General features: G+C 44.7%; 1 long non-coding RNA gene across 4 annotated transcripts in view; it reads right to left on the bottom strand.

The window, feature by feature from the left end:
- LOC139177661 (uncharacterized) overlaps positions 1–26,412 on the bottom strand; it is a 272,522-nt gene that overhangs the window by 79,307 nt on the left and 166,803 nt on the right. The gene's annotated exons all lie outside the window — the stretch shown is intronic.

The raw sequence follows: 26,412 nt of genomic DNA, 5'->3' as shown, positions 1-26,412 counted from the left end.
TGGACAAGTTACCAGTACTTCTGTTTCTGCATCTCTGTCATGGGCTGTTCTGAGGAGTAAAAACGTTAGTAAACGGAAAGCTGTTAGAGCAGAGCCGCAATTACGTGTAGAAGAGTGAGCTGTCAGTGCCATCAGCGTGGCAGATGAAAGGAGCGAAGCTGGAGACCTTCCTGGCACCGCCGGGGCCTGCTCTGAGTTCAGGCAGAACTCTTTCCTTTCCATCACAAGTGGTCACATCACAGACATACCCAGAAAAATCACTTCATTGGAAAGCAGAAGCTAGAATAAGGAATGCTGGGACGTTTCTTGAATTCTAGTGGTCCAGTGGTTAAGATTCCATTCTCCCAATGCAGGGGGCACAGGTTTGATCTCTGATCAGGGAGCTAGGATTGCATGTACCACAAGGATGCAACCAATAAATAAATAAATATTGAGTGAGTGAGTGAGTGAAGTTGCTCAGTCGTGTCCGACTCTGCGACCCCATGGACTATCAGGCTCCTCCATCCACGGGATTTTCCAGGCAATAGTAATGGAGTGGATTGCCATTTCCTTCTCCAGGGTATCTTCCTGACCCAGGGATTGAACCCAGATCTCCCTCATTGTAGACAGATGCTTTAAATTCTAAGCCACCAGGGAAGTCCTTAAATATTAATATATATATATGTATATACACACATACAAACACACACACACGCTTATGCTGTCTGGTCACTGAGTCATATCTGACTCCTTGTGACTCCTTGGACTGTAGCCTGCCAGGCTCCTCTGTCCATGGGACTTCCCGGGCAAGAATACTGGAGTGGGTTGCCATTTCCTTCTCCAGGGGATCTTATATATACATAAGAATAATATAATATAATGTAATATATCATAATATATATAATGAATTCTCAGATTTCAAGTCCTTTTTAGAGATGTGAGGATTTACTTGCACAAACTAGATGAACTCAATCTATGAGGCTGGGTTTTGAAGGAGGCTGTCAAAATGTTAGAGCTGAAAGGAGAGTGGCTTTCTTTGAGGCCAAGTCTGGGACGCTGTAGAACCTGAAAGATTTAAGGTATCATTTTGACCTCTTATCCTCACCAGACTTCTTTTCAAAGGAGCAATTTCAGTACCTGTAGAAACACCCAGAATGAATGTGGGACACCTGCTAGCGATGAAGAGAGGCACTTGAGGGAACAGCCGTACACTCCCGTTTCGGTCCGCATTCTGGTCAGGAAGAATCAAACATTTAGCTTTCACTTTTGCATGACGTATCATCCTGCATACACCTCTCAACACATGTCCATTAGCTGTAAATGGTCCCAAATGTGGACCTTTCTGAAGTGATAACAGCAGAGCTATTAAAACAGTGACAGATCCTCAAATTATCTGCTACTCCATCCCCATCTTCCATTCCTCCCACCCACCCATTTCCTACCATCTTGAATAACTTAGTGTCTTTCATTTGCTAGCAGATTAAAACTGCTTTCTCTTGGCTTATTTACCTTGCTCATTGAACAAAGAGAAAATATGCTAGTTAAAAAGCAGCAACAAGAAAAATGATAAATTGTTAAAGAGGTGCTAATCATATTTCATAGCTCTCCTTTTACAAAATAATGCTCATGGAGATCAGAATCTAAATATAAAAAGTCTGCATGCAAGAAAAAATATTCAGAAGCTAGTGAACTCCAGTGTGCTTTAGAGATATAGAATGTAAAAACTGGAAGGGATATTGGAATACAAATTAGTTCAACCACCTCTCATCCATGTATTCATTCACTCGTACGTTCATCCACTGTTTACTGAGTACCTACTATGTGCCAGACATATACCAAGCTCTGGGATGGTGAAACTGAGCATATCACAAACTGAATCTCGAGGAATGCGCTCCCTAGAGCAGGCTTCTTCCACAAAGGACCCAAGAGGAGATGTGCTGCACTTCACAGCCCTCTCTCTCATGGCTACTCAACTCTGTCGCTGTGCACAGGTCGCCATAGCTTGGGCTTCCCGGATGGCTCAGCGATAAAGGATCAGCCTCCCAAGCAGGAGATGTGGGTTTGATCCCTGGATCAGGAAGATCCTCTGGAGGAGGAAATGGCAACCTACTCCAGTATTCTTGGCTGGACAGTCCCATGGGAATCCAGCGGGCTACAGTCCATGGGGTCGCAAGAGTCGGACACAGCTGAGCAACTAAACAAGAAGCCATTGCCTATGTGCAGACGGGTGTGACTGTGTTCTGAAACTTTGCAGACACTAAAAATTGTGAATTTCCTATATGTTTCACATGTCAGAAATATTCTGCTTTTGATGATTTTCCATTACTTAAAAATGTGAAAATTGCGACTTCCCTGGCAGTCCAACTATGAAGACTCTTCCTTCTTAGTGCCGGGGTTGTGGGTTTGATCTCTGGTCAGCCTTGCAGCCAAAAAACCAAACCATAAAGCAGAAGCAATATTGCAACAAATTCAATAAAGACTTTAAAAATGGTTTACATGAAAAAAAGTAAAAATCAACGCTACTCACATGTTGTTCAAAAACAGGCATCAGAAATGGTTGGCCCACAGGTTCTACCCCTGGTTGAGAAGGGGAAAACAGAAGTGTGACCTTGCACATTGGTGACCCAGTAAGGTAAAAAGACTGATTAGATGTCACCGCATGCCTGGAGCTTCTATTGGAAGTGAAGGAATAAAGGAAGCCAAAGGGGTAACGGGAGCATGGGATGAATTAGGACATTGGGATTGACATATATACCCTATTAATACTACGTATAAAATAGACAACTAACGAGAGCCTACTGTATAGCACAAGGGACTCTACTCAATGCTCTGTGGTGACCTAAACGGGAAGGAAATCCAAAATGGGGAATATGTGTGTACAGAGAACCGATTCATGGGCTGCCAGGTGGCGCAGTGATAAGGAATCCACCTGCAATGAAGGAGACATGAGTTCAGTCCCTGGGTTGGGAAGATCCCTTGGAGAAGGAAATGGCAAACCACTCCAGTATTCTTGCCAGGGAAATCCCATGGACATAGAAGCCTGGCAGGCTGCAATCCATGGGGTTGCAAAGAGTCAGTCGTGACTTAGCAACTGAGCGTGCATGTGGTACTTCATTTCCGGCAGTGATAACAGCCCAGGGATTGGGAGCCACCTCAGATTGTTCGACCTTCCTGGAGTGAAGCACGGGTGGCCAGAAGATCCAGGAAGAACATGAAGGGACACGGAGAACAGGACAAGACAGCTGGACCAGAGGAGAGACCAAGACGGCCTCAAGCAAGAGACTGGCATGGTCAGCTCGGGTCTGCATTAAACGGGTCAGCACTGGTCACAAGCGGGAGAGCGGAGTCAAACGAGAATCGCAGACATGACAACCTGCCTATAACTCTTCAGATGCCACCACCAGGCTTTTACCTAGAAGCCAGGAGGAGATGATGCCCAAGAAGACTTCATCCCATGAATCAGGAGAGAAGGGGTTCTAGAAATTCAGCATGCCCTGAGCACTGGAGCTCAACAGATGCCCTCTGCAGGGATGTGGGGCACAGATGAGCTGCCTGGGCTTGAAAAGCCAGGGACACCAGAGGAGGAGGCACTTTCATCACCATTTTACAAAATGCGCCAGGTCACATGACTGTAACCACAGAGCACCCTTCCAGGGGACAGACCCCTCCCCACGTCCTCTGCTGTAGCTCCTCTCTGAAGCACCTAGATGTCAGTATCTGATGCAGATTCCTGAGCTGCTTTAAGATGCGAAAACCCCCTCCAAATGGAAGGCTTTCACTACTTGAGGACCATAAGCGCAGTAGCCCCCAGGCCTCCGGGACCCTAAGGATTGATCATGCTGGCCCGTAAGACACAGCCCTCTCGCCTCGCCATCAGCCAGTCAGAGAACTGGCCACACACTCTGCTCTGCGCTTGCCTTGTGCGCACGTGCTCCGTTGCTCAGTCGTGTCTGACTCTGTGCGACCCCATTGTCTGCAGCTTGCCAGGCCCCTCTGTCCATGGGGTTCTCCAGGCAAGAATATCAGACTGGGTTGCCAAGCTCCCTGCTTCAGAGGATCTTCCTGACTCAGGGATCGAACCTATGTCTCCTGTGTCTCCTGCACTGGTAGGCAGATTCTTTACCACTAGTGCCATCACCTGGCCTTTAAAAAAATGCTTTCCTGCGACCCACTGGGGGTTGGAGGGCCCTGCGCACTGGCGGCCACCCGGATGCCTGCTCAGCACCTGCAGGGACCACTGCGCTCCCCTGCGCCACGATTTGGCCTCGGTTGATGGGCTTTGCTGGCAACAGGCAAGCAGACTGGAGTCTGGCTCAGCAACAGGCTCCTGGGTGACAGAAGGACGTTCCGCCTGGGGCTGCGTGGCTCCCAACTCCATACTGTCTTCAGTGGGTCACACTGAGCTTAGCTCAGCCAAGAGTGGCCACTAATTGTATAAGGAGCAAAACTGTGAATCACAAAGTATGCAGACTCTCACAGTTAGTATTATTTTTTTTTTTAATTTTTGATGTGGACATTTAAAAAGTCTTTATTGAATTTGTTGCAATATTGCCCCCGTTTTATGATTGGGTTTTTGCCTCCTAGGCATGTGGGGTCTTAACTCCCCGACGAGGGATCGAATCACTGGACTGCCAGGGAAGTCCCTCTCTCATTTTGATTATTGCAGGTAATGGGCCTTAAAAGAATACCTGATCAGTTGGCCCAAGAAGCCGCAGGGACACGTCCACAACTTCCCACACTCTTCTCCATCTCAGTGCAGAGCAATAAAGGAATCCCCGAGAGGCGCCATCTGGTTGGCCCCCACAACACCCCGCAGAGAGAAGCCAGGCTTGAACTTGGCTTCCATTTGCTCCACAAATACCCAGTCCTTTCCTCAGACCCACTGGAGCCCGAGGGTTTCAAATGAGCCACAGGAAGAAGGCGCATTATTAAGAAAATGGGAAACAGTAAAAGTGGATTCTGACCAAAAGGCAACTCCTCCAAACGCACTGTGTTCCAAGACAGGACCAATCTGGAGTCAGAACCAGGGCGGGCAGACCCAGAGCTCATGGAAGAAGTCTCAACTTAAGAGAAGCTCCAGGCTATCAAGAATGTGGTCCCTGCCCGCGTGGGACTTACCCAGAGGTGCAGATAGGGGTGAGAGTCTAAGACTATTCTGCCTCCCGTCCAAACCTTTGTTCCTGCTAGAGTTTACCCTGTCCTGGAGACTTGGGGGCGTGAACTAATCGACAAGGAATTACTCACGGTAATAGTTTCCAGAGCGATTACATTACTTTTGGATTCTAAACACAGGTTTTGTTTCTAAAAGAAAACTATATTGTTTGTTTCTAATACTTGCTTTTTTTTTTTTTCTTTTTTTAATGCTCGTCTGGAGTTTTCTTCTTGGAAGGCGGCAGTAGCAATATTATTTTTCCCAAATAAAACGCATCCAAAAGGCCATTTAGCAACTTATTATGCATAAATGTAGCCACATTAAAGACTGAATAAATGCAGCCGGATGCATGAAAGCCAGAGTATGTTAGCTTATGTACGGTAGTGTAGTTTTCTTCAATTACCTTTCACATTAGCTATCTTCTAACATTAAAATAATATTCTGTGTGCAAGGCATTTAAAAGATGAAATATAATGACTCGAGTCATATATTAGCATATACATACATAATTGATTTCTCTTTCTCCTTTCTGTTTCTTTCTCTAAATGATAGAGATTTATTGATATTGTCAACTTAAATAGTCACCACCTAAACATTGACAGTTATGTTTTCTTTGGTGGAACCTTTTCGGACTTCAAGCCTGGTAGACAGCATCTCAAGTGATCCTGAGAAAACTGCTCCGAGGTGGTGAGGGGAGGAGCCAGGATATATAGAAGTTTGCATAAGGGCTGGTAGTCTGAACATCAAAACATTATTGTTAATTAAAGGAAACCAGACAGCCCCTTAAGGAGTTCAGCGCTTTTCTGTCAACAGGAAGATGCAAGTGTCTGGGTCACTGGACTCATTCCTCTCACATGCATCTCAGCTCTCCTGGGCAGGTGCCCGGTGCTTCTCCACATCCTGAGCTCCTTGGGGCTCACTGGGGGGAGTGGCTGGTAGACGGTGGGGATTCTCCTGCCCGAGTGCCCTTCAGGCTCAGGACCTCACATGGAAGAGCTGGAATCACCGATGACTGTGACACTCTTGTTTACTGGCATGGCAGGAAATATTCCATTTCTCAATATGAAAATTGCTATGCCTATATTGACATTGATATATATAGATACATATACATACACACATACATATAGATCTTGCGTACCATTTTCACTTAAAATGTCATAGGCTTTATTGCTATTTCCATGACTAAAATCCATTGCGTAATCTCACGTAAATAAGCTATTTGAACATACATTGCTGTCCGCGTCTTTTATCCATTCTTTATTATAGGTTCTTAGATTGCGACTGTGGATGGGCTTGTAGTTGTATAACAGTTAAGGAAACAGTGCCTATTGTCAGAGTGCATGAATTCACACCCTCAAATCATGTTTGAAACAACAGTTCCTACAGCAGCCCTGTCAGCATGCCTGTCAGTCTGCCATGCGCTCAGTTCTGTCTGACCCTCTGCAACCCCGTGGACCATAGCCGGCCAGGCTCCTCTGTCCCTGGGATTCTCCAGGCAAGAGTATGGAGTGGGTTGCCATTTCCTCCTCTAGGGGATCTTCTGAACACAGGGATCAAACCCGAGGCTCCTGCATTGGCAGGCAGATCCTTCACCATTGAGCCACCAAGGAAGCGTGGATCCCACATGCTGCAAATAAAAGAGGGAAAAAAGTCCCACCTGTCACAAAGAAGATCCAAGATCCTTTGTGCCTGGATCTTGGCAGAAAGACCTGGCACAGCCAAATAAATAAATGGATTTTAAACAAAGATCTAGTTTGGACTGCCATATATAAATTTAAAGACTCTTCCCATGCCTGCCTAGTGTTTCTTTGTTTCTAATAATTTATCAATATAATTAAACTGCTGGAATGGAGAGTCTCTCCATCTTGGTTCACTAATAAAAATTCAAATTTTTATCTACTTCTCTGTATGCCTCCATTACATATTTTTCTGGTTTTATGCTTATATTACTGTGAGGTTAAAAAAAAAGTATCGTCATACAAATTTTACAGGTAAAACAAACAAAACAAACAAAAATCAAGACAAGCGACAGAGACAGGGGATTTTTCTGGACTTGAGCAGTGAATCAGACACCCTGCCTGCAAGCTCAACCTGACCTCACCACCAGACCATGAAATCTAGATCCTGACCCAGAATTATTTAATCCAGCTGTGAGACTTAGGAAGCCATTTCACATGCTGGCTTTCTAGTTAAAAATAACAGTTCGTTTCCTATTGCGTTTCAAACACTGCTGGTTTCACCAAGATTCCTCATTGTCCCCGCAAAGCGTAAGGAAACCATCAGCCCCCAAAGAGTGTCATAACCTGCAGAAGGCCGGCCACTGTCTACTTCCTCTCCCATGGGATCCCAGCCCACAGAAGAGGGATAAGAAAGCACACGTGCTAAGCATCCAGGCGCTAATTTCTTAAAAATACCCATTTAATCTTCACGCCGTCTTAGTTCTTGAAAATTTCCCCGTTTTCTAGATGAAGCATTACGGTTCAGGGCTTTAAATACTTTTCCTAAAATAACTAAGAGAATTATTAATAGAATCAAATTTGGAGGCTGGGATTGTTGAGGTCAAAACGGAGGCTTTTTTTTTTCTAATCTTCCCCTAGTAACAGATATGCTTACCCACAAGACAACCACGGGGGTTAGAGTCTAACAAAGTGGCCTCAGAGTCAGGGGGAGAGATAGTTAGGGAGTGTGGGATGGACGTGTACACACTACCTATTTAAAATGGACAACGAAGGTCCTGCCGTGCAGCCCGGGCACCTCTGCTCAGTGTTCTGTGCCAGCCTGGATGGGAGGGGAGTTTGGGGAGAATGGACACACGTGTATGTGTGGCTGAGTCCCTTTGCTGTCCACCCGAAACTATCACAGGCTTGTTAATCAGCTATGCTCCAATACAAAATTCAAAGATTTAAAGAAAAGTGAATAACCAACAAAGACCTACTGTATAACAAAGGGAATTCTGCTCAATTTATGTAACGATCTAAATGGGAAAAGAATTTGAAAAAGAACAGATTCATGTATATGTATAACTGAACCACTTTGCTGTATACTTGAAACTATTACAACATAGGCTTCCCTGCTGGCTCAGACAGTAAAGATTCTGCCAATCTGCCTGAAATGTGGGAGACCCGGGTTCAATCCCTGGGTTGGGAAGATCCCCTGAAGAAGAGAATGGCAACTCCAGGATTCTTGCCTGGGGAATTCCATGGAGAGAAGAGCCTGGCGGGCTATAGTATACTGGGTCGCAAAGAGTCGGACACAACTGAGCGACAAACATTTTCACTTTTCATTACAGCATTGTTAACCAACTACACTCCAATATAAAATAAAGTGTTAATAAAGAGAAAAGAAAAGAAAAGCAAGTAGACACAAAGGCTACTTCTACCAGTGATTAAAAATGAGTTAAAGCAGGATAAGCATAATAGATGTTAATTTGAAAACTGCTCACAGATTGCTTCATTTTTGAGTCATCAAAGTATACTGCAAATTAAAACGAGATTTTCTGATTGATGGTTTGGTTCTGTAAGGAGACAGCCCTGCAGGATCCGTCGCCTACAGGATTGCACCAAGGCATCTGTGCTCATTTCACGTGGTGCTGGAGCATGACTGTGACTATGAGGGCCAGATTATTTCCATTTTGCCTCCTGACTTGCTCTTCATCCAGCCCTTTCCTAACATAGCGTGAACACAAAGGTCAATTTCCTGCAGTCAATTTGAAAAAGGCCAACTCTCAATTAACTTTGCAAAAGGGGTCAGAGGTGATGTGGCGAAATAAAATCCAGCAAGTAATGCAAAACACCCATTTCAGCTCCGAGCTGCAAGGGCCACTGCTTCCCCAGCGCTGCCTGGAGTGCTGGCCAGGAGTAACTCGGACACATTTGCAATCTGTTGCTCAAATCGCATTATTTCTGTGACCCTCCTCAGTGGGCAGATCAATAAGGGATAGTGTGGAAGACTAGTAACTGGAGAGAGTAGGAAAAAGCAGAAATAAAGGAACATAGGGGTAATAGGCAAGCTAAACATTATTTGTAGGGTTATCATTATTCAGAATTTGCTAGAGTCTTTCCTCCGACCTCAAATGAATGTGCACACTTCCCACTCATCTGTAACTGCCCTGCCACTCCTGCATATGAACTACCATTTCAAGGGCCAAGCGGAGGCCTCTGCGAACTGTTGGAAGCCCACCCTACACTCCCACGCTGCCAGGGACCCCCTAAATCCAAATCCGTCAGGGCCCTCAGTGGAGAGGTTCACTGTGGTCCACCAAAATTAAAACCCCCAAATGCTCGCTGAGCCCCTAACTGTTGACATGGGGCAAACCCAGGGGCTTCTCAGTACGTCATGCCATCTTAAAAAATGGCTGGGTCAACCTTCTCGAGTAAAGACCATGGAGGAGGGGCGAGGAGTGGGCAAAGAGCCCCGTCCCATCTTTGATACAAACCCCCATAATCAAAACCATCTTCAGCCAGCTCGGGCTTACCTCCAAACTCCCTGAGACGCTATAAACATTGGCAGACAATGCTTGTAATTAAGGTGGAGTATGTTCTCATAAATGTTTGTCTCCATCTGCTAGTTGCTTTAGCAAAGGTGGGGACATTTCTTGTGGTCAGTCTGGAGAATTAGAAGAGGGATTCCCAAATCTCCCCTGAGAAGCATCTCAGGAGAATGGCACAGCCACAGTGCCAGAGTGTGCAGACTTGGGAAGCCAAGAAAGATGGAGCTCAGAGTGTATTTTTCAGCCCTAATTGTCCAAGAGCCGGCTGGGTGCAAGAGCGACCTCACCAACTCCCCCCTCCCTTTTTTTTTTTTTTTTTGCTGTAAAGAAACATGGAGAGACTGGAGCATTGTTGTCTTTCAATACCAAGGTGGGGGAAGTGGGCAAAAGAAAGTCGGAGTGTTCTGGCACCAGAATAATTTCTCCATTACCTCAATTAGTTCCAATGATGTGGAAAAGTTCTGTCTGGAGAAATCAAACTAAACGTAAAATCGCCAAAGCTCTGGTGGTGGCGGCGTAGGTGTTGATACAGGCATTAGTCAGCAATACTGATTGCAGTGAAGTCACTTGAGAGCCCTGTCGCTGGACCCTGGGCAGAGAAATAAACTCGTGAGATCAGCCCCCTTTACAGAAACACATGGTTTCCACGGTGGCACCAATGCCACCTGGCCTCCACCACAAGATTTAGCTGTCTGCCCTTGGAAGGCACAATTTACTAAGGCGTCTGGGAAAGAACTCTGTCTCGGCACCATTATTATTTTCTACAGAAACATAAATAAGTCCTCTTTCTCAAGAGCCACATTTGCCATTTGTTACGGGATGTTGGATTTTCTTTAAGGAATTACTGGTTCTTTGTGGCAATGGAGCACAGAATTGAGGCTGGAAGGATGAAGCTGTGAGACGGATGGTCTTCACACACAGGGCCTCTGTGATGCTTGACACTGACCACAAGCCTCCCATGGACCATGGGTACGAAGCTCCCCGTGGGGTGTTCAGTGATGGCTGCGTCACGCTTGCCCGGCATAGAACAGGGAGGCCCCTGCATTCCATTCTTGCACTGAGTGATCTAAACATCAACTTAAGATTTCATTAGCAGAAGGAATTGAGACCAAGTATATGGTTTTCCTTTTCCACCATGTTGCCGCACGCATACTCCTTGGCTCTCTTCCGTATAGAGCCACAAAGTAAATTTCTAGACTCTGCAAAGATCTTCTCTCATGTATAGAGTTACTTGCTCAGTCGTGGGACTCTTTGCAACCCTTTAGACTGTAGCCCGCCAGGCTCCTCTGTCCATGGGATTTTTCTAGGCAAGAATAGTGGAGTGGGTTGCATCTCCTACTCCAGAGGATCTTTCCCACCCAGGGATCAAGGCGCATCTCGTGTCTCCTACATTAGCAGGCAGATTCTTCACCACTTGCACCACCTAAGAAGCCCATAAATAGAGCTGTGTTAACATGATATATATCCCTTAATGTTTGGAAGAATTGATAAAACTTGATCTGCTCTGCTCTGTGATGGGCTGAACAATTCTCTCGGTGGTATATTTATCTCCCAGTCTAAGCATAACCTTCTTCAGGCAGTTATTTTGATAAAAGGTTAATGATGAACACAACAGGCAGAAAGATGGATGGATAGACAGATGGATGGGTGGATGGATAGATAGATAGAATATATTGTCTACTTCCTTGGTGGTCATTGATTTATTATATCCCTAAAACACACTTAGGTATTATACCCAGGTTGTATAACTGAAGAAACTGTCCCAGAGAAGTTGAGTAACTTTTCCAAAATTACACAAGCTAGCAAGTGGCAGGGACAGAATTAAGCTGGGAAGGAAGAGACCCCTAGCTTCACCCACCCTCTTATATGGCCTCTGCAAGCCCACATCAGGCCACGGTTTCACTGGCTCTAAATAACTTGGATGTTAAGCCCAATGTCAAGGCGGGATCGAGGCCCCTATTACTTTATACACCACAGTGTAGAGATGGTAACTAATAAGTGGCTGATTGACAGGAGAGCTTCATATGTCTCCTCAAAACGATTTTTCCATTGTTTAAGGAGACGTGGTGCATACCGATCGAATGCACTGACCAAGTTGGAATTTCACACCCCCTAGGAAGCCCGAGCCAGTTGGCCTCAGCCCAGTCCCTGAAAACTAGAAGAGTAGTTAACAGTGTCATGAGCCCCCAGGGCACATGGTTAAGGAAGCCAAGTTCAGAATTATTCAAATTATTCCCTAGTATGTTGGAAGCTCCAGGCCTAGAAGCAACCTTTTCTCCCTTCAAGCCTAAAATTTTACTGGATAGATGAGAGTGATGAAAATATTACTCCTCCACTTGGAGATTTCAATAACGTGGAGATGTTTTTGAAAACGCCATCGGAATTTTCCAGTTCCTAAAAAGAGACTTTTACAGCTTGATATAGACTAGGGCTTCTCTGGTAGTTCAGACCATAAAGAACCTGTCTGCCATGCAGGAGAACGGGGTTCAGTCCCTGAATCGGAAAGCTCCCCAGGAGAAGGGAATGGCTACCTACCCCAGTATTCTTGCCTGGGTAATCCCATGGACAGAGGAGCCTGGCGGGCTACAGGAAATAGGGTCACAGAGTCGGACATGATTCAGCAACTCACACACACACACAGACTAGGACTTCCTGCAGGAATCCAAATTAGAAAGAGTCCCTCGTCTGTTTTTCTTCTTTTGATTCCAAACTTTATGTTAGTATTTGATGTTGCTGTTTAGTTGCTAAGTCATGTCTGAGTCTTTTGCAACCCCAAGAATTGTAACCTGCCAGGCTCCTCTGTCCATGAGATTTCCCAAGCAAGAATATTGGAGTGGGTTGCCATTTCCTTCCCCAGGGCATCTTCCCAACCCAGGGATCAAACTGGAGTCTCCCGTGCTGCCTGCATTGACAGGCGGATTCTTTACTGCTTGGCCACCCGGGAAGCCCTTAAGTTAGTATATAGGTTTGTTCATTCAACTAGCCTTAAGAACACTAACCACCTTTCACATTATAAACAAGTCCTTATGAGTGAGAACAATAATTAAGTAATCATGCTATTGTACATTACCACGTAAAAAATTCCATTGAGTCTATCAAGAAATGGCTATTTTAGTTGTGTTTAGACTAAAACCTTGATTATCTACATCAGTGTTGGAAAGGAGATTGCAAAAGTAAACAACAGCTGCAGATTAACTGGAAATGTCGCACAAGGCTTTAATTTCCATATACCCTCACAACATTCTCTCCCTACAGTCATGTGGAGGACATCACAGTGATTTTCATTGTAGATGCTAAATATCTAATTTATGTCGGTCTCATCATCCCCAAACGTCATAAGCAAGACCACATCACTGTGAAGAACCACATGATGGTAAAGAGCCTGGATTTACTTTATGAAAGAAGAACCTAGGTTTGGACATTGATTCTACTCTCTTCTGTGTGATCTTGGGCAAGCCACTTAGCCTCTCTGAGCATCTGCTGCTGCTGCTGCTGCTGCTGCTGCTAAGTCGCTTCAGTCGTGTCCGACTCTGTGTGACCCCATAGACAGCAGCCCACCAGGCTCCCTTGTCCCTGGATTCTCCAGGCAAGAACACTGGAGTAGGTTGCCACTTCCTTCTCCAATGCATAAAAGTGAGAAGTAAAAGTGAAGTTGCTCAGTTGTGTCCAACTCAGCGATCCCATGGACTGAAGCCCACCAGGCTCCTCCATCTATGGGATTTTCCAGGCAAGAGAGCTGGAGTGGGGTTCCACTGCCTTCTCCACTCTGAGCATCTAAAAGAAGGATAAAAATATTGCATATCTCATCAGACTGGTGAGAGAAATAGATGAGTACTTCTCAAAAAGTCCCCAGGACTTCCCTGGTGGTCCAGTGGTTAAGAATCTGCCCACCAAGGCAGGGGCCGTGGGTTTGATCCCTGGTCCAGGAAGATCCCACACGCCACTGGGCAACAAACACAAGCACACCTTAACCAGTGAGCCTGTGCTCCTGAGCCCGGGAGCCACAAACATGGAGCCCCTGGGTCACAAGTGCTGAAGCCCACGTGCCCTAGAGCCTGTGCTCCACAGCAGAGAAGCCACCGCCACGAGAAGAACAGCCCCCGCTTTCAGAGAAAGCCCATGCAGCAACAAAGACGGGGTGTAGCCAAAATAAATAAACACATAAATAATTGGGGAAAAAAAGCGCTCAGCACAGTGCCCGGCACAGAGTGAAGGTTTATAAGTGTGAGTTGTTTCTACGAGCATATCCTCTTCCACAAATAATTTTGTGCTGAACACTCAGGAGAAGCGCAATATAAATGTGATAATTTGTTACATGAGGGAGACGATAATCACAAATTGGACTACAATGCAGAGTAATTCTGGGAATTTAAAATGATTTTCTTTTTTAAAAAGTGCCTCCCTTGTTACCCGATTCTTCCCCAGTCTTTCTCGTTCCCCTATTTTATACTTTACTCAAGGCATCATTTCACGTTCCAAAATATTAGACTCTTATAGGTATTCAGAAGCCCCAGGAGAAATGGAATACATTTACAGACCCATAAACATCTAAATTAGTGCTATAAATGGGGAATAAAGTCTATAGTTGGAGGGTGCCCAATACATAATATGTTGTGGCAAAGAAGAGACTTCCTTTCTGGTGGCTGGAAAATCTATTTGCTCTAAGTATTCAATTTTCAAATGGATAATAAAAATAAATAATAGGCATGCTTCTGCTTAAATTGCACCTTTCATGGGAGATCTCAAAGAGTCTTTCAACTGTTAATTTATGACCTCTGGGGAAAAGTAGGTGGCAAGTAATACCTTTCTTCCTCAAATGGAGAAACAGACAGAGAGAGGCCCGAGTGACTTGTCCAAGGGCACAAGGCAGTGCCCAGCTTCAAGCAAACCAGACCAGCTCATAAGAGGAAAATGCAGAGACATTCTCTGCGAGTGATTAAGGCCCACACTTGTTGTTGTTCAATCACTAAGTCATGCCCTACTCTTCTTTTTCCACCCCATGGACTGTAGCCCACCAGGCTCCTCTCTCCATGCAATTTCCCAAGCAAGAATACTGCAGTGGTTGCCATTTCCTTCTCCAAGGGATCTTCCAGACATAGAGATCAAACCTGAGGCTCCTGCTTGGCAGGTGGATTCTTTACCACTGAGCCACCAGGGAAGCCCCAAATCCATATTATTTGACTATAAAGCCAGAGATGCATTCTGACATGGGCCATACAACTGTTAGACAACTAATACTAATTTTGTTGGTATACCAGTTGTCTGATTCCTCAAAAGCACCTACTCTCAAAGCTTTGTGGTTTATATCAGTAAATGTTGATTCTTTCTTATGCCTCTGCAGTGGGGCTGAGAGTGTCTAGGCCAAGCTCAAGGCTGAGTTCAGCCATGCAACAGGCTAGTCTGTATCTTCTCCCCATGTCTCTCATTCCACATGGAGCAGGGGTCTAGCCAGGGCAAGACTGTCTCATGGCAATGGCAGAGGAACAAGAAAACGAATCCCAACCATACAAGTAAATCATGCTTTTTCTCCTAATCCTATGTGCTATAGCAAGTCAATGACTGAACTGTAACAGAAAGATGGAGAAATAGGCCCTCCCCAATGCGAAGCTGAAAAGCCACATGGCCATGCCTCAGATCAATTTCCTTGGAAGCACTCCACGCCCATGAAAGGAAGAGAAGGGAGTGAATGCTCCTGAAAAACCATCTGATTTACCGCCATCAGCTCTTTCTCATTAATATTTCAGACTCTTCATATGTGCTAGACTGGGGCCAATTCACATGCTTCTGTAATTTCTCCTGGACCAGTGGCTTGATCCCTGGCCTGGAAGGGTGCAGTTTACATAAGATAGCAAATACCTCTTGTCATTTATTAGTATCTCCTTGATACCAAATTTAAAATGCTAAGTAGAGATTTAAGAAGAAATCAGCTAATAAGGAAATAATGCCCATAAATTTGGATGAAATTGCATATAGTAGATCCATGTGAATAACTTCAGCATGTGGTATATTTACAGATGCTCTTTCATGCCTGGGATTTCCAAGGAGCCAGAAATGCTTGAGATCTATAAAAGGTGCCATGAAATGTTTTCAGCAAATGGATGCTTGCTGCAGAGGAGATCTCGTTCGCTACGGTTCTACCTCCCCAAAGCCTCAGAAAACTCAAGAAGTCCAGGATGCCATGGGGGGATTCTCCCTTGTTCCTTGCGTCCTGTTATGAATCTGCATCTTCCAAAGTCATTCCCTGCTACCTCCACTCCCCGCCTCCAATCCTAGGTTGCTTCTCAGCCTAGACCAAAATTTCCAGCTTTAATACACATTGTTGTTGTTCAGTCGCTAAGTTATATCCGACTCTTTGTGATCCCAAGGACTGCAGCACGCCAGGCTCCTCTGTCCTCCACTCTCTCCTGGAGGTTGCTCAAATCCATGTCCATTGAGTTGGTGATGCCATCTAACCATCTCATCCTCTGTCACCCCCCTTCTCCTCCTGCCCTTATCCTCCTGCCCTCAATCTTTCCCAGTTTCGGGGTCTTTTTTATCGAGTAGGCTCTTCACATCAGGTGGCCAAAGTATTGAAGCTTCAGCTTTAGCATCGGGATATTCAAGGTAGATTTCCTATAGGATCCACTGGTTTGATCTATGTTCACTGAGAATTAGACATTTTCTTTGTCTCTCTCCCTCTCCTTCTCCCTCTCCCTCCCTCCCTTCCTCTTTCTGTTTCTCTCTCTCTTTCTCCTCACACTATGCAAAGCCAAAAAAAAAGGACTTGGGCTCCAGTCTAGTCTGAATTTTCTAGACTGTGATGAAATTTAAAGAAGCTGCAGTCACTTTAGATGAGCGATGAGACTTCAGGACATGAAAGAAGATTTCCCCGGTCTGCAAGGCCCCTGCAGGGCCGGCCTAGCTATAACGGGCAAGAAATAAGACCGGCTGTCCCCCTCACGCTTGTGAGACCCAGCTTCCTCTCCGAGGTAGCAGCATCTCCTCCACATCACAGCCAACCCCTGCCTCCAGGCTCCATCTGAATCACTTTCCTTTCTGGTGAAATCTATAGGTTCCTGCCCAGAGAAGAGGGACTCCCACTGAGTCAGGACTCTTTCTCCAGGTTATATATGTCACAATTTTCCATGCTTTTAACAAGACTCAATTAAAAATTAATCGGCCCAGCGCGGCAATTTGAGAGGTAATTGTTTCTTTTTCTGACTCCATGGCCATAGGCTAAAAGCACACCCAGAACCTAAATTAATCATCTAATTGGGATTTTTCCATTCTCCAGCCACTCAGCCTTCCAGGGGTCCCACAACATGCTACCTGACCTCAATAATGAGATTGCCCTGGTGCCCACTCTGCGGCTTTCTGGCTCACTTTCCCTTCCAACACCCTTTAGTAAGATGGAAAATAGCCATGTAGGCTATTTGCCTGGGTCTTCTCCAATGACCAACAGCCTTTATTTTCAGAAGCTAAAGGGCCGTCATAAGGATATACTGAAAACAATGGGGCAGGTTACTATAGACAGCGTAGTCTGGAATAGCAAAAGTCGGTTTCGACATAATGGCAGTCCTGGATTGGTTACAGAAAGCATGGTCTATTCATTCACCATGCAGCCTGTGCATACAGCAGGAGCAATACAAAGATACAAGAACTGTCATGTTTACAACTACAGAATGTTTTCACATCAAACCATGGACATCCTCATTTAACACCCAGAGCAACTCTGCAAAGTATCATATTCTCTCTCATACAAATAAATCTATGGAGTAAAAGAAATTCGGTTAATAACAGAAGTATTTGTGTGTTGGCACAGAGTAGCTAACACACACACTACCTTTATACTGACTCTATAAGAAATATGTTTTGTTTACTCTTCTCAAATTCAAGATTAACAGCAATCTTTTGGTTTCTGTAATGAAAGACGGTGAAGGCTTATATTTTATTATTTCATTTGTTGAGCCTTGGCAGGAGTCTTGTGCTTTCCTAAAGAGACGGTATGAAAGAGTCTATGCATCTTATTTTTTCTTAAGTTGCTACCTTGGGAAAAACTAATCAAATGTTTTCACTATGTTCTTCACATATGTTCATCCATCATACACTAGAAATGGGAAAAAAAAATGCTTTGAAGGATTTGGGGTGATATTTACCCAAATGGAAGATTATTCCTTATGTATAGAATCATTACTCAGAAGACAAAGCTTGAGTTCTCTTTCTTCCATAGAATGAAACAGTAAAGAATGCATCTTCATCATATGTTGTTCTCTCTGAATACACTCAAACTATGAATTTAGAGCTTCTTGCAGACTTCTGCCATTCTTCAAAGTTTCTGTGATCCAAAAACATACCTGGCACCTTGTAGGTAAGTAAGAAATTAACTGTAATTGAGTTGATCTAACCACACCCTTGCATCTCACACCAAGAGCTATTTTAAATGACACCAGTGATCTATATGTTTTCTCAACTCTAAAACAATATGCACACATTAGGTATAAATATTAATAATTAGAAACCTATGTCTGTATTTGAGATTAAGTTAATAGTATCCAAAGAGTTGTTCTTCTCTAGCCACTAGGATTTATTCTGCCAAGGCAACCAATCTCTTCACGGTAGTAAATGTAGCTTTGATGAAACCTATTCCTTATAGTTGCATGGAATAATGAAGGCCATCACTTTAATTTACTGGAATTATTTATAGGTGTATAAAGAACAGTGCCAATTCTCTTTCAAAAATATTTATCAAAAAAGCAAATAAATAAGGTAGTGTACCAGTTGTATATGTTCCGAAAATCTTTACATTTTATGTGTTCTTGAATCTTCACAATGGAGCCATTATATTACTCAAGGGTTTTCCCTGGTGGCTTAGACGGTAAAGAATCCGCCTGCAATTCGGAGGACCTGGGTTCAATCCCTGGGTTGGGAAGATCCCCTGGAGGAGGGCACGGCAACCCACTCCAGTATTCTTGCCTGGAGAATCCCATGGACAGAGGCGCGTGGCGGGCTACAGTGCACAGCGTTGCAGAGTCGGACATGACTGAGCAACTAAGCACAGCACGTTATATTACTCAAAGACCTTACTTGCCTTACAAAGGAGTCCTGGCTCAGGAAAAAAAAAAAGCTTACAGGCATGCCTCTTCATCTCACTAGACATATTTTCCAAACAAGTAATTCTGCTTTTACTAGATTCATCTCAATCTTGTATAAGACAATCAGTTATGCAGACAACCATGGGGATTTTGCACTTAGTCTAATCACGACAGTCAAACAGTGCTAAGAAGTTTCAACAGTATTTGCTTTACACATAAAGGAAGGTGAGGACAAATCCAATAATTTTTAACTGGAGTATAATTGTTTTACACTGTTGTGCTAGTCTCTGCTATACAACAGTGTGAATCAGCTATAAGTGAACATATGTCCCCTTCCTATTAAGCCTCTCTCCCCCATCCACCCCACTCCTCTAGGTCATCAACCGGGCACTGAGCTAAGCTCCCTGTGCTTTAGAGCAGCTTCCCACTAGGTATTTCTACTTTACTTATGGTAAAATTGTGTGTGTGTGTGTGTGTCTGTGCATTCAGTCGCTTCAGTCATGTCCGACTCTGAGACTCTAATGAACTGCAGTCAGCTAGACTCCTCTGTCCCTGGGATTTTCCAGGCAAGAATACTAGAGTGGGTTGTCATGCCTTCCTCCAGGGGATCTTCCCAATCCAGGGATCAAACCTGTGTCTCCTGCATCTCCTGCATTGCAGGCAGATTTTTTACGAATGAGCCACCAGGGAAGCCCCCAGTAGTGTGTCTATGTAAATTTTTATTTTACCTAATTTATCGTGTTCTGTACAATTCAGTGCTCACACTGTCAGCTCTCAAATCTTATCTGAACAAAATAAAATTATTTCTGCAGCTGCTAATGGCATATTAGAGATGGCATGGATATCATTCTCCCCACTACCTGTTAATCATAAGTCCCAGGATTTTATTAGCCATGTCCAGGCAAAGCATCTCCCTTGAAAGAAGAATTTGCATCCGGCAGGAAGCTCTAGCCTCTTCCTGTTCCTATCAGGAAAAACGCAAGGGGACTCCCAAAGACCTCTGACCCTTTCTCCAGGGTCGTGGTTGCCTTAGGGGCCTTTTGCTGTTGAGAAGGAGCCACCAGCTTCCTTTCCCTGGTCCTTCCCCCATCCCTGCCCAGGCTCACCTGTGATCACCGAGGGTAGGAAGAGACGAAAGCCCTCCCCAGGCTCTGATAACAGGGTTGCCTGACTGTAATTACAGGCTTTCGCTTCCCAGCTATCCAAATGACAGTCACACTCGAGACTGAAACTCCTTGGTCAGATGGAATCAATTACTGGGCAAAATTGGGAGGTTAATTTTCCCCAGAATGAGATATGCCTTTTAGCTTTGCCATCTCTTCCACTCCAGCTGGTGGCTTATTCGGTCGCATTGTTCTCTGGCCATAGGAACCAAGTTCCATTAGGGAGGATTTCCAAAAGAGTTGATTTGAAAAGGAAACTCCATCAGCCCTCAAACTCAATACCCACTGAAGAGCAGGCTGTTGTTAACCAAGCAGCATGGGCGGATAATCACCCGGATTCACAGTGGATGGGCATGAGGTTAACCCAATAGGAAGAGAGACACTTTCCCAACACAGCATCATTCACTGCAAGGACTGATGCTGAAGCTGAAGCGCCAGTACTTTGGCCACCTGAGGCGAAGAGGTGACTCACTGGAAAAGACCCTGGTGCTGGGAAAGATACAGGGCAGGAGGGGAAGGCGGTGACAGAGGATGAGATAGTTGGATGGCATCACTGACTCAATGGACATGAGTTTGAACAAATTTCAGGAGATGGTGGAGGACAGAGGAGCCTGGTGTGCTGCAGTTCATGGGGTCACAAGGAGGCAACTTAGCAACTAAACAATAACTACAGTTCCCTTTCTGAAGTTCCCCTGGCTATAATGTAGCAAGACCCAGTATGGGCGGAGCCTTCCTTTTTGGAAACTACCATGAACATAAACCAATTCCTTCATTAGAATAACTTTCTAAGTATGATAAAGCATCTCTTTAAAAACAAATAAAACAACCAGTGTTCATCTCCTCCAAATGGATTTGTCTCTTCTGGATGGTTTAGTGTAAAAGTAGCTTCCATTTAATAGAACATAAACAATATAACAAGAATAATGATAACAACAGTGACCAAAATGTATTCAACCTATGCCATGTTTCAGGAAATGGTATGATTTTTTTTATTTTCCTGAACTCAATTCTCTCAAAACTGTCCTAAGCAGAGCCACTGAGAAGTTGGGAAACTCGCTCAGGTTCACCTGACTGGTAAGCAAGGGGCCAGAAGATGAACCCCGGTGACCTGACTCCAGAGTCTGTGATTTAAAATCTCACCACCTTGTAAACTGAATCACTCCATATGCTCATAAATTCCAAAATGAGAGATTCTCTCAACACTTTCTAGGTGGGGGGTTTGAAGCACAGAGATATTCATTCACTTATTCTATAAGTGAATGAAGTTGCTATTCCACACCACGTCCATCAGACTCAAAAGCCTGAGCTTATCCATTAAAAACTCTACAGAGCCTCTGCAAAGAGCCACTTTTGTAAGATCTTGAATGATAGCTAAATCATTGGGGTGTGTGTGCACTATCATGTCCAACTCTTTGCAACCCCCTGGACTATAGCCTGCCAGGCTCCTCTGTCCATGGGATTTTCCAAGCAAGAATACTGGAGTGGGTTGCCATTTCCTATTCCAGGAGATCTTCCCTACTCAGGGATCGAACCCACGTCTCCTAAATTAGCTGGCAGATTCTTTACCACTGTGCCACCTGGGAAGCCCAAAGCATTGGTAGCAATTATCAAATCTAATATATTTTATGTTCTTCCATTAATCCTCTTTAAGGCTACGGCTAGCTCAAATTTAGTGGATTTATATAACTCCTATGATAATATTATATTCTTACATTTTATCCTATATAGACGATTCTTTCACCCATCTTTCTTATGAAGACACTCCCATAAATAAGTACACACCTCAACAGGAAGTAGACATCGAGAGTTCAAATAGCTTGTAATACAGTCTTTGGAATTAAAAATTGATGTCGTATCTGCTACTGAAACTCCATATCCTTATAATATCTGATAAGTTTAAAGGCAGGTATTTCTTATTGCCCTTCAGTCTCTGGGTCAGAAAAAAACCAGCCTCGGGTATCTGCTAATTGTACACCATTCATTAGAAGTAGGGGCTTTCCAGGTGGCTCAGTGGTGAAAAATCCACCTGCCAAAGCAGGAGAAGTGGGTTCAATCACTAGGTTGGGAAGATCCCCTGGAGAAGAGAATGGCAACCCACTCCAGTATTCTTGCCTGGAGAATCCCATAGACAGAGGAGCCTCTGGCAGGCTATGGGGTCACAAAGAGTCAGACACGACTGAGAAACTACACAACAACAACGTGAGAAGTAGAACTCGGTGGGTTCATGACACCCTTAGGCAACATTTCTTGAGTTTCTATTGCATACTAGCATGGTTTGCTGGTTTAGTCACTCAGTCATGTCTGCCTCTCTGCAACCCCATGAACTGCAGCCCACCAGGCTCCTCTGTCCATGGGATTCTCCAGGCAAGAATACTGGAGTGGGCTACCAGCCCCTCCTCCAGGGGATCTTCCTGGGGATCTTCTCAACCCAGGGATTGAACCTAGGTCTCCCGCATTGCAGGTGGACTGTTTACCATCTGAGCCACCAGGGAAGCCCTTTCTTCCCCTAAGGAGTATATGATTCTAATAAAGGCATTTATGAGATAAGAATGTGACCAAGAGGAAAACAATCAGTTCTGTTCAGTTCAGTTGTCACTCAGTCGTGTCCGACTGTTTGTGACCCCATGGACTACAGCATGTCAGGCCTCCCTGTCCATCACCAATTCCCTGAGTTTACTCAAATTCATGTCCATTGAGTCGGTGATGCCATCCAACCATCTCATCCTCTGTCGGCCCCTTCTCCTCCCGCCTTCAATCTTTCCCAGCATCAAGTTCTTTTCAAATGAGTCAGTTCTTCTCATTAGGTGGCCAAAGTATTGGCTTCAGCATCAGTCCTTCCAATGAATACTCAAGACTGATTTCCTTTAGGATGGACTGGTTGGATCTCCTCGAAGTCCAGGGGACTCTCAAGAGTCTTCTCCAACACCACAGTTAAAAAGCATCAATTCTTCAGTGCTCAGCTTTCTTTATAGTCCAACTCTCACATCCATACATGACCACTGGAAAAACCACAGCCTTGACTAGACGGACCTTTGTTGGCAAAGCAATGTCTCTGCTTTTTAATATGCTGTCTAGGTTGGTCATAGCTTTTCTTTCAAGGAGCAAGCGTCTTTTAATTTCATGGATGCCGTCACCATCTGATTGTTTGAAAACAATCAAAACCGAAATAGATAAAACAGATCAGTTTTCTTTCATTTTGGGGAGTGGGGGTGGTGTTTATATTAGAGCAGGACTCTTTAGAGTTCATATATAAATTATAGAATTCATTGTAAGAATTTTTTCTCCAGCATAATATTCTGGATCCCAGATGTCACAAAGTGAAGCTCACCTGAACTGAAATGGTGTCTGGGACTTCCCTGGGGGTCCAGTGGTTAAGAATCCACCTGCCAGTGCAAGGGACATGGTTGATTCCTGGCTGGGGAAGACTCCACGTGCCTCAGGGCAACTAAGCCCACGCACCACGACTCCTGCAGTGAGCCACCGCCACAGAGAGAAGCCCGAGCGCGGTGAGGAACAGCCCCCATTTGCTGCAGCTAGAGAGAGCCGGGGAGCAACAACCAAGACCCGGTATACCCCAAAATAAAAGAAATTAAATAAAAAAAATTTTTAATGAAATGACGTTTGAGATGATACTATACAGAATCAGCTAAGAGGACATTCTATTCTTGGTAGACACCATCTTATGTCCCATCACTCTTTAGACCAGCATAACATGACTTCTGGATTCAGAAAGGATACAGTAGCATATGGCTCCAGATCTCCATTCCTTTTCTTCCCCTTACTCTCAACCCTGACTGTTCTTCTCGCGGGCTCTGTTTTCTTCTTTGCAAAAGGTAGTTCCCAATAAGAGCAGGAACACAGGTGCAGCTTGAGCACTGACTTTCCCCAGTTACAGCGTCTTTAGTGTGTGGGTGTAGAAGCAGCCCTGGTAAAAGGGGCTTTCTCATTATTATTATTTTGTGGTCAAAAGGTTGCATACACTAATTTTTTTTTTCTCCTGCTAAAGCTTAGAAAGGGTGGAAAGCAAAATATTTTGATAATTATTCAGGCCATCAGGTTACATAAGAGGTACTGCAGCTTTCTGCATCAGACTTGAACAGTTGAAACCACAAATTCTGTTTTTGCAGCCATAAAACATTCGTGGCAAAAAAAGAGAGAGAGAGAGAAAGAGAAAAAATAATAAAATCCATTTTCCATTCGCTTGAAACTTATAAAATTTAATGTGGTGAAAAATGACAGTTTATTCCCCGTAGGAAACGGCTCGGAGCTGTGTTTCACGGGCAGAGTGTGGAGACGGCCGTGCACATTTGCAGTCCTGGAACACTGCAAGAAACCTGCGTGCTGCAAGAGGGTGTCGCAAGGCAAAACATCTAAGTGAAAAAGTAGTAAGGCCTTGATCTAAAAGGAAAAGCTGTGCTTTCTGCTGAAATAACTAAGCGGCAGTAAACAGCACAGAATCGCACGTCAGCGTGAGAGACAGACGCAGACAGACACACACCTGTGTGTAGACGCCCAGGCAGGACTGATGACGTTTTGCTCTTTTTTTTTCAGACTGGCAAACACTGAACTATTTTTTTTTTAGATGGCACTACCTGTGATCTCTGTAAAATACAATATTCATATAATATTTGTCTCTTTCTGATGCCTATCTAAAAGCAAAATTAGGGCATCTGATGTTGAGCAGCAAGAATACAAGCTCTGGGCCTGTAAGGAACTGGAGGAAAAGCTGTTGGTTTGTCCTTTAACTCATCCAGCCTGGATTATTTTTCTGTAAAGTTAATGGTTGGACTAAGCGACTTCTAAGGTCAAGTTTAAAACTGGGATATAGTTGCTTTACAGTGTTGTGTTAGTTTCTGCTATAGAATGAAGCCAATCAGCTGCATGTAAACTCCCACCCTGCTCCCTGTGCTACCGCTCATGGTCAGCACAGAGCACTGAGCTCCCTGTGCTCCACAGCAGCCTCCCACTAGCTATCTATTGACACACGGTAGTGTATGTATCAGAGAAGGAAACGGCACCCCACTCCAGTATTCCTACCTGCAAACTCCCATTGACAGAGGAGCCTGGCAGGTGACAGTCCCTGGAGCCACAGAGTCAGACACGACAGCTCGAGGCGCCTGCTGACTGCCGCATCTGTTCACGTGTCAGCGCTGCTCTTCCAGCTGATGCCACCCTCTCCTTTCCCCTCTGTGTCCACATTTCCATTCCTATGTCTGCATGGCTATTCCTGCTCTGCAAATAGGTACATCTGTACCATTTTCCGAGATTCTACATACATGCATTAATATATGATATTTAACAAGGAGAAGGGGGAAGCAGAGGATAAGATGGTTAGACAGCATCACCCACTCAACGGACATGAATCTGAGCCAACTCTGGGAGACAGTGAAAGACAGGGAAGCCTAGCGTGCAGTACGGAGTCCATGGGGTTGCAAAGACTTGGACATAGTGACTCAACAACAACAATTAAAATTCTATGGGAATTTTAAAAAAGGATAATTATCAAGTCAATGGAGCTTTGAACCAAGTAACAAATAGCCAAGTAACTGAAAACAATGACTTTGACTAAACCTGAGTGAAAATGAACATGACCTGTGTGGAATGTCTGAGTCCCATGATTGCTGTAGTCATATATTTAATGTTTGACTACGTATATCTCTTAGCTATTGCCATAATGATGCTAAGAGGTCACTCCGAAACTCAGTGGCCTAAAGCGGTGCGCATCTATTACTGCTCCAGGGTCTATGGGTCAGCTGGGCAGTTCTTTTGATCTGGTGCAGGTACAGGTGCCCTCCACTGGGTTTGGGGTTTGCTTATAATTAACTGTTCATGACATTCACTGGTGGACCAGCTAGGGGATGCTTGCAACAGGACAGCCTCACTTACATGTCTTGTGATTCACTGCCTGGCGACTGGAGTGACAGAGGTCATACAGCCAAGTGTTTCTCATCATTAAGGAAAGTAGCACAAGTTTGTGCTCATGGAGCATGGGATGTGTCCTGGGCTAGAGAAGACAAACAAGGCCACTTAAAGCACGTGCTCAGAACCGGCACCCTGTCATACTCACGATGTGTGACTGGTAAAAGCAAGTTGCAAGGCAGTCCAGGTTCTAGGGATGGGGAGATAGAGACTGTATCTTCAGGAGAGCCGCTGGGAAGTCACATTGTAATATGTGCAGATTTGGGAGGTGTGGCAATAGACTATACCTAGACACTGGTATCGGAGAAAGAAATGACACCAGATTCCAGTACTTTTGCCTGGAGAATCTCACAGACGGAGGAGCCTGGTGGGCTGCAGTTCATGGGGTCGCTAGAGTCCGACACGACTGAGCGACTTCACTTTCACTTTTCACTTTCCTGCACTGGAGAAGGAAATGGCAACCCACTCCAGTGTTCTTGCCTGGAGAATCCCAGGGACGGGAAGCCTGGTTGGCTGCCGTCTATGGGGTCGCACAGAGTCAGACACGACTGAAACGACACAGCAGCAGCAGCAGCAGCAGCAGACACTGGTATGGCTGAAAGTGTGATCTTTTTTATTTTCTAATGATAAAAAATA

Source organism: Bos indicus, chromosome 19 (assembly GCF_029378745.1).
Source record: "Bos indicus isolate NIAB-ARS_2022 breed Sahiwal x Tharparkar chromosome 19, NIAB-ARS_B.indTharparkar_mat_pri_1.0, whole genome shotgun sequence".
Lineage (NCBI taxonomy): Eukaryota > Metazoa > Chordata > Mammalia > Artiodactyla > Bovidae > Bos > Bos indicus.
The sequence above is the reverse complement of the archived record's forward strand: the minus strand, read 5'-3'. Positions and strand labels throughout refer to the sequence as shown.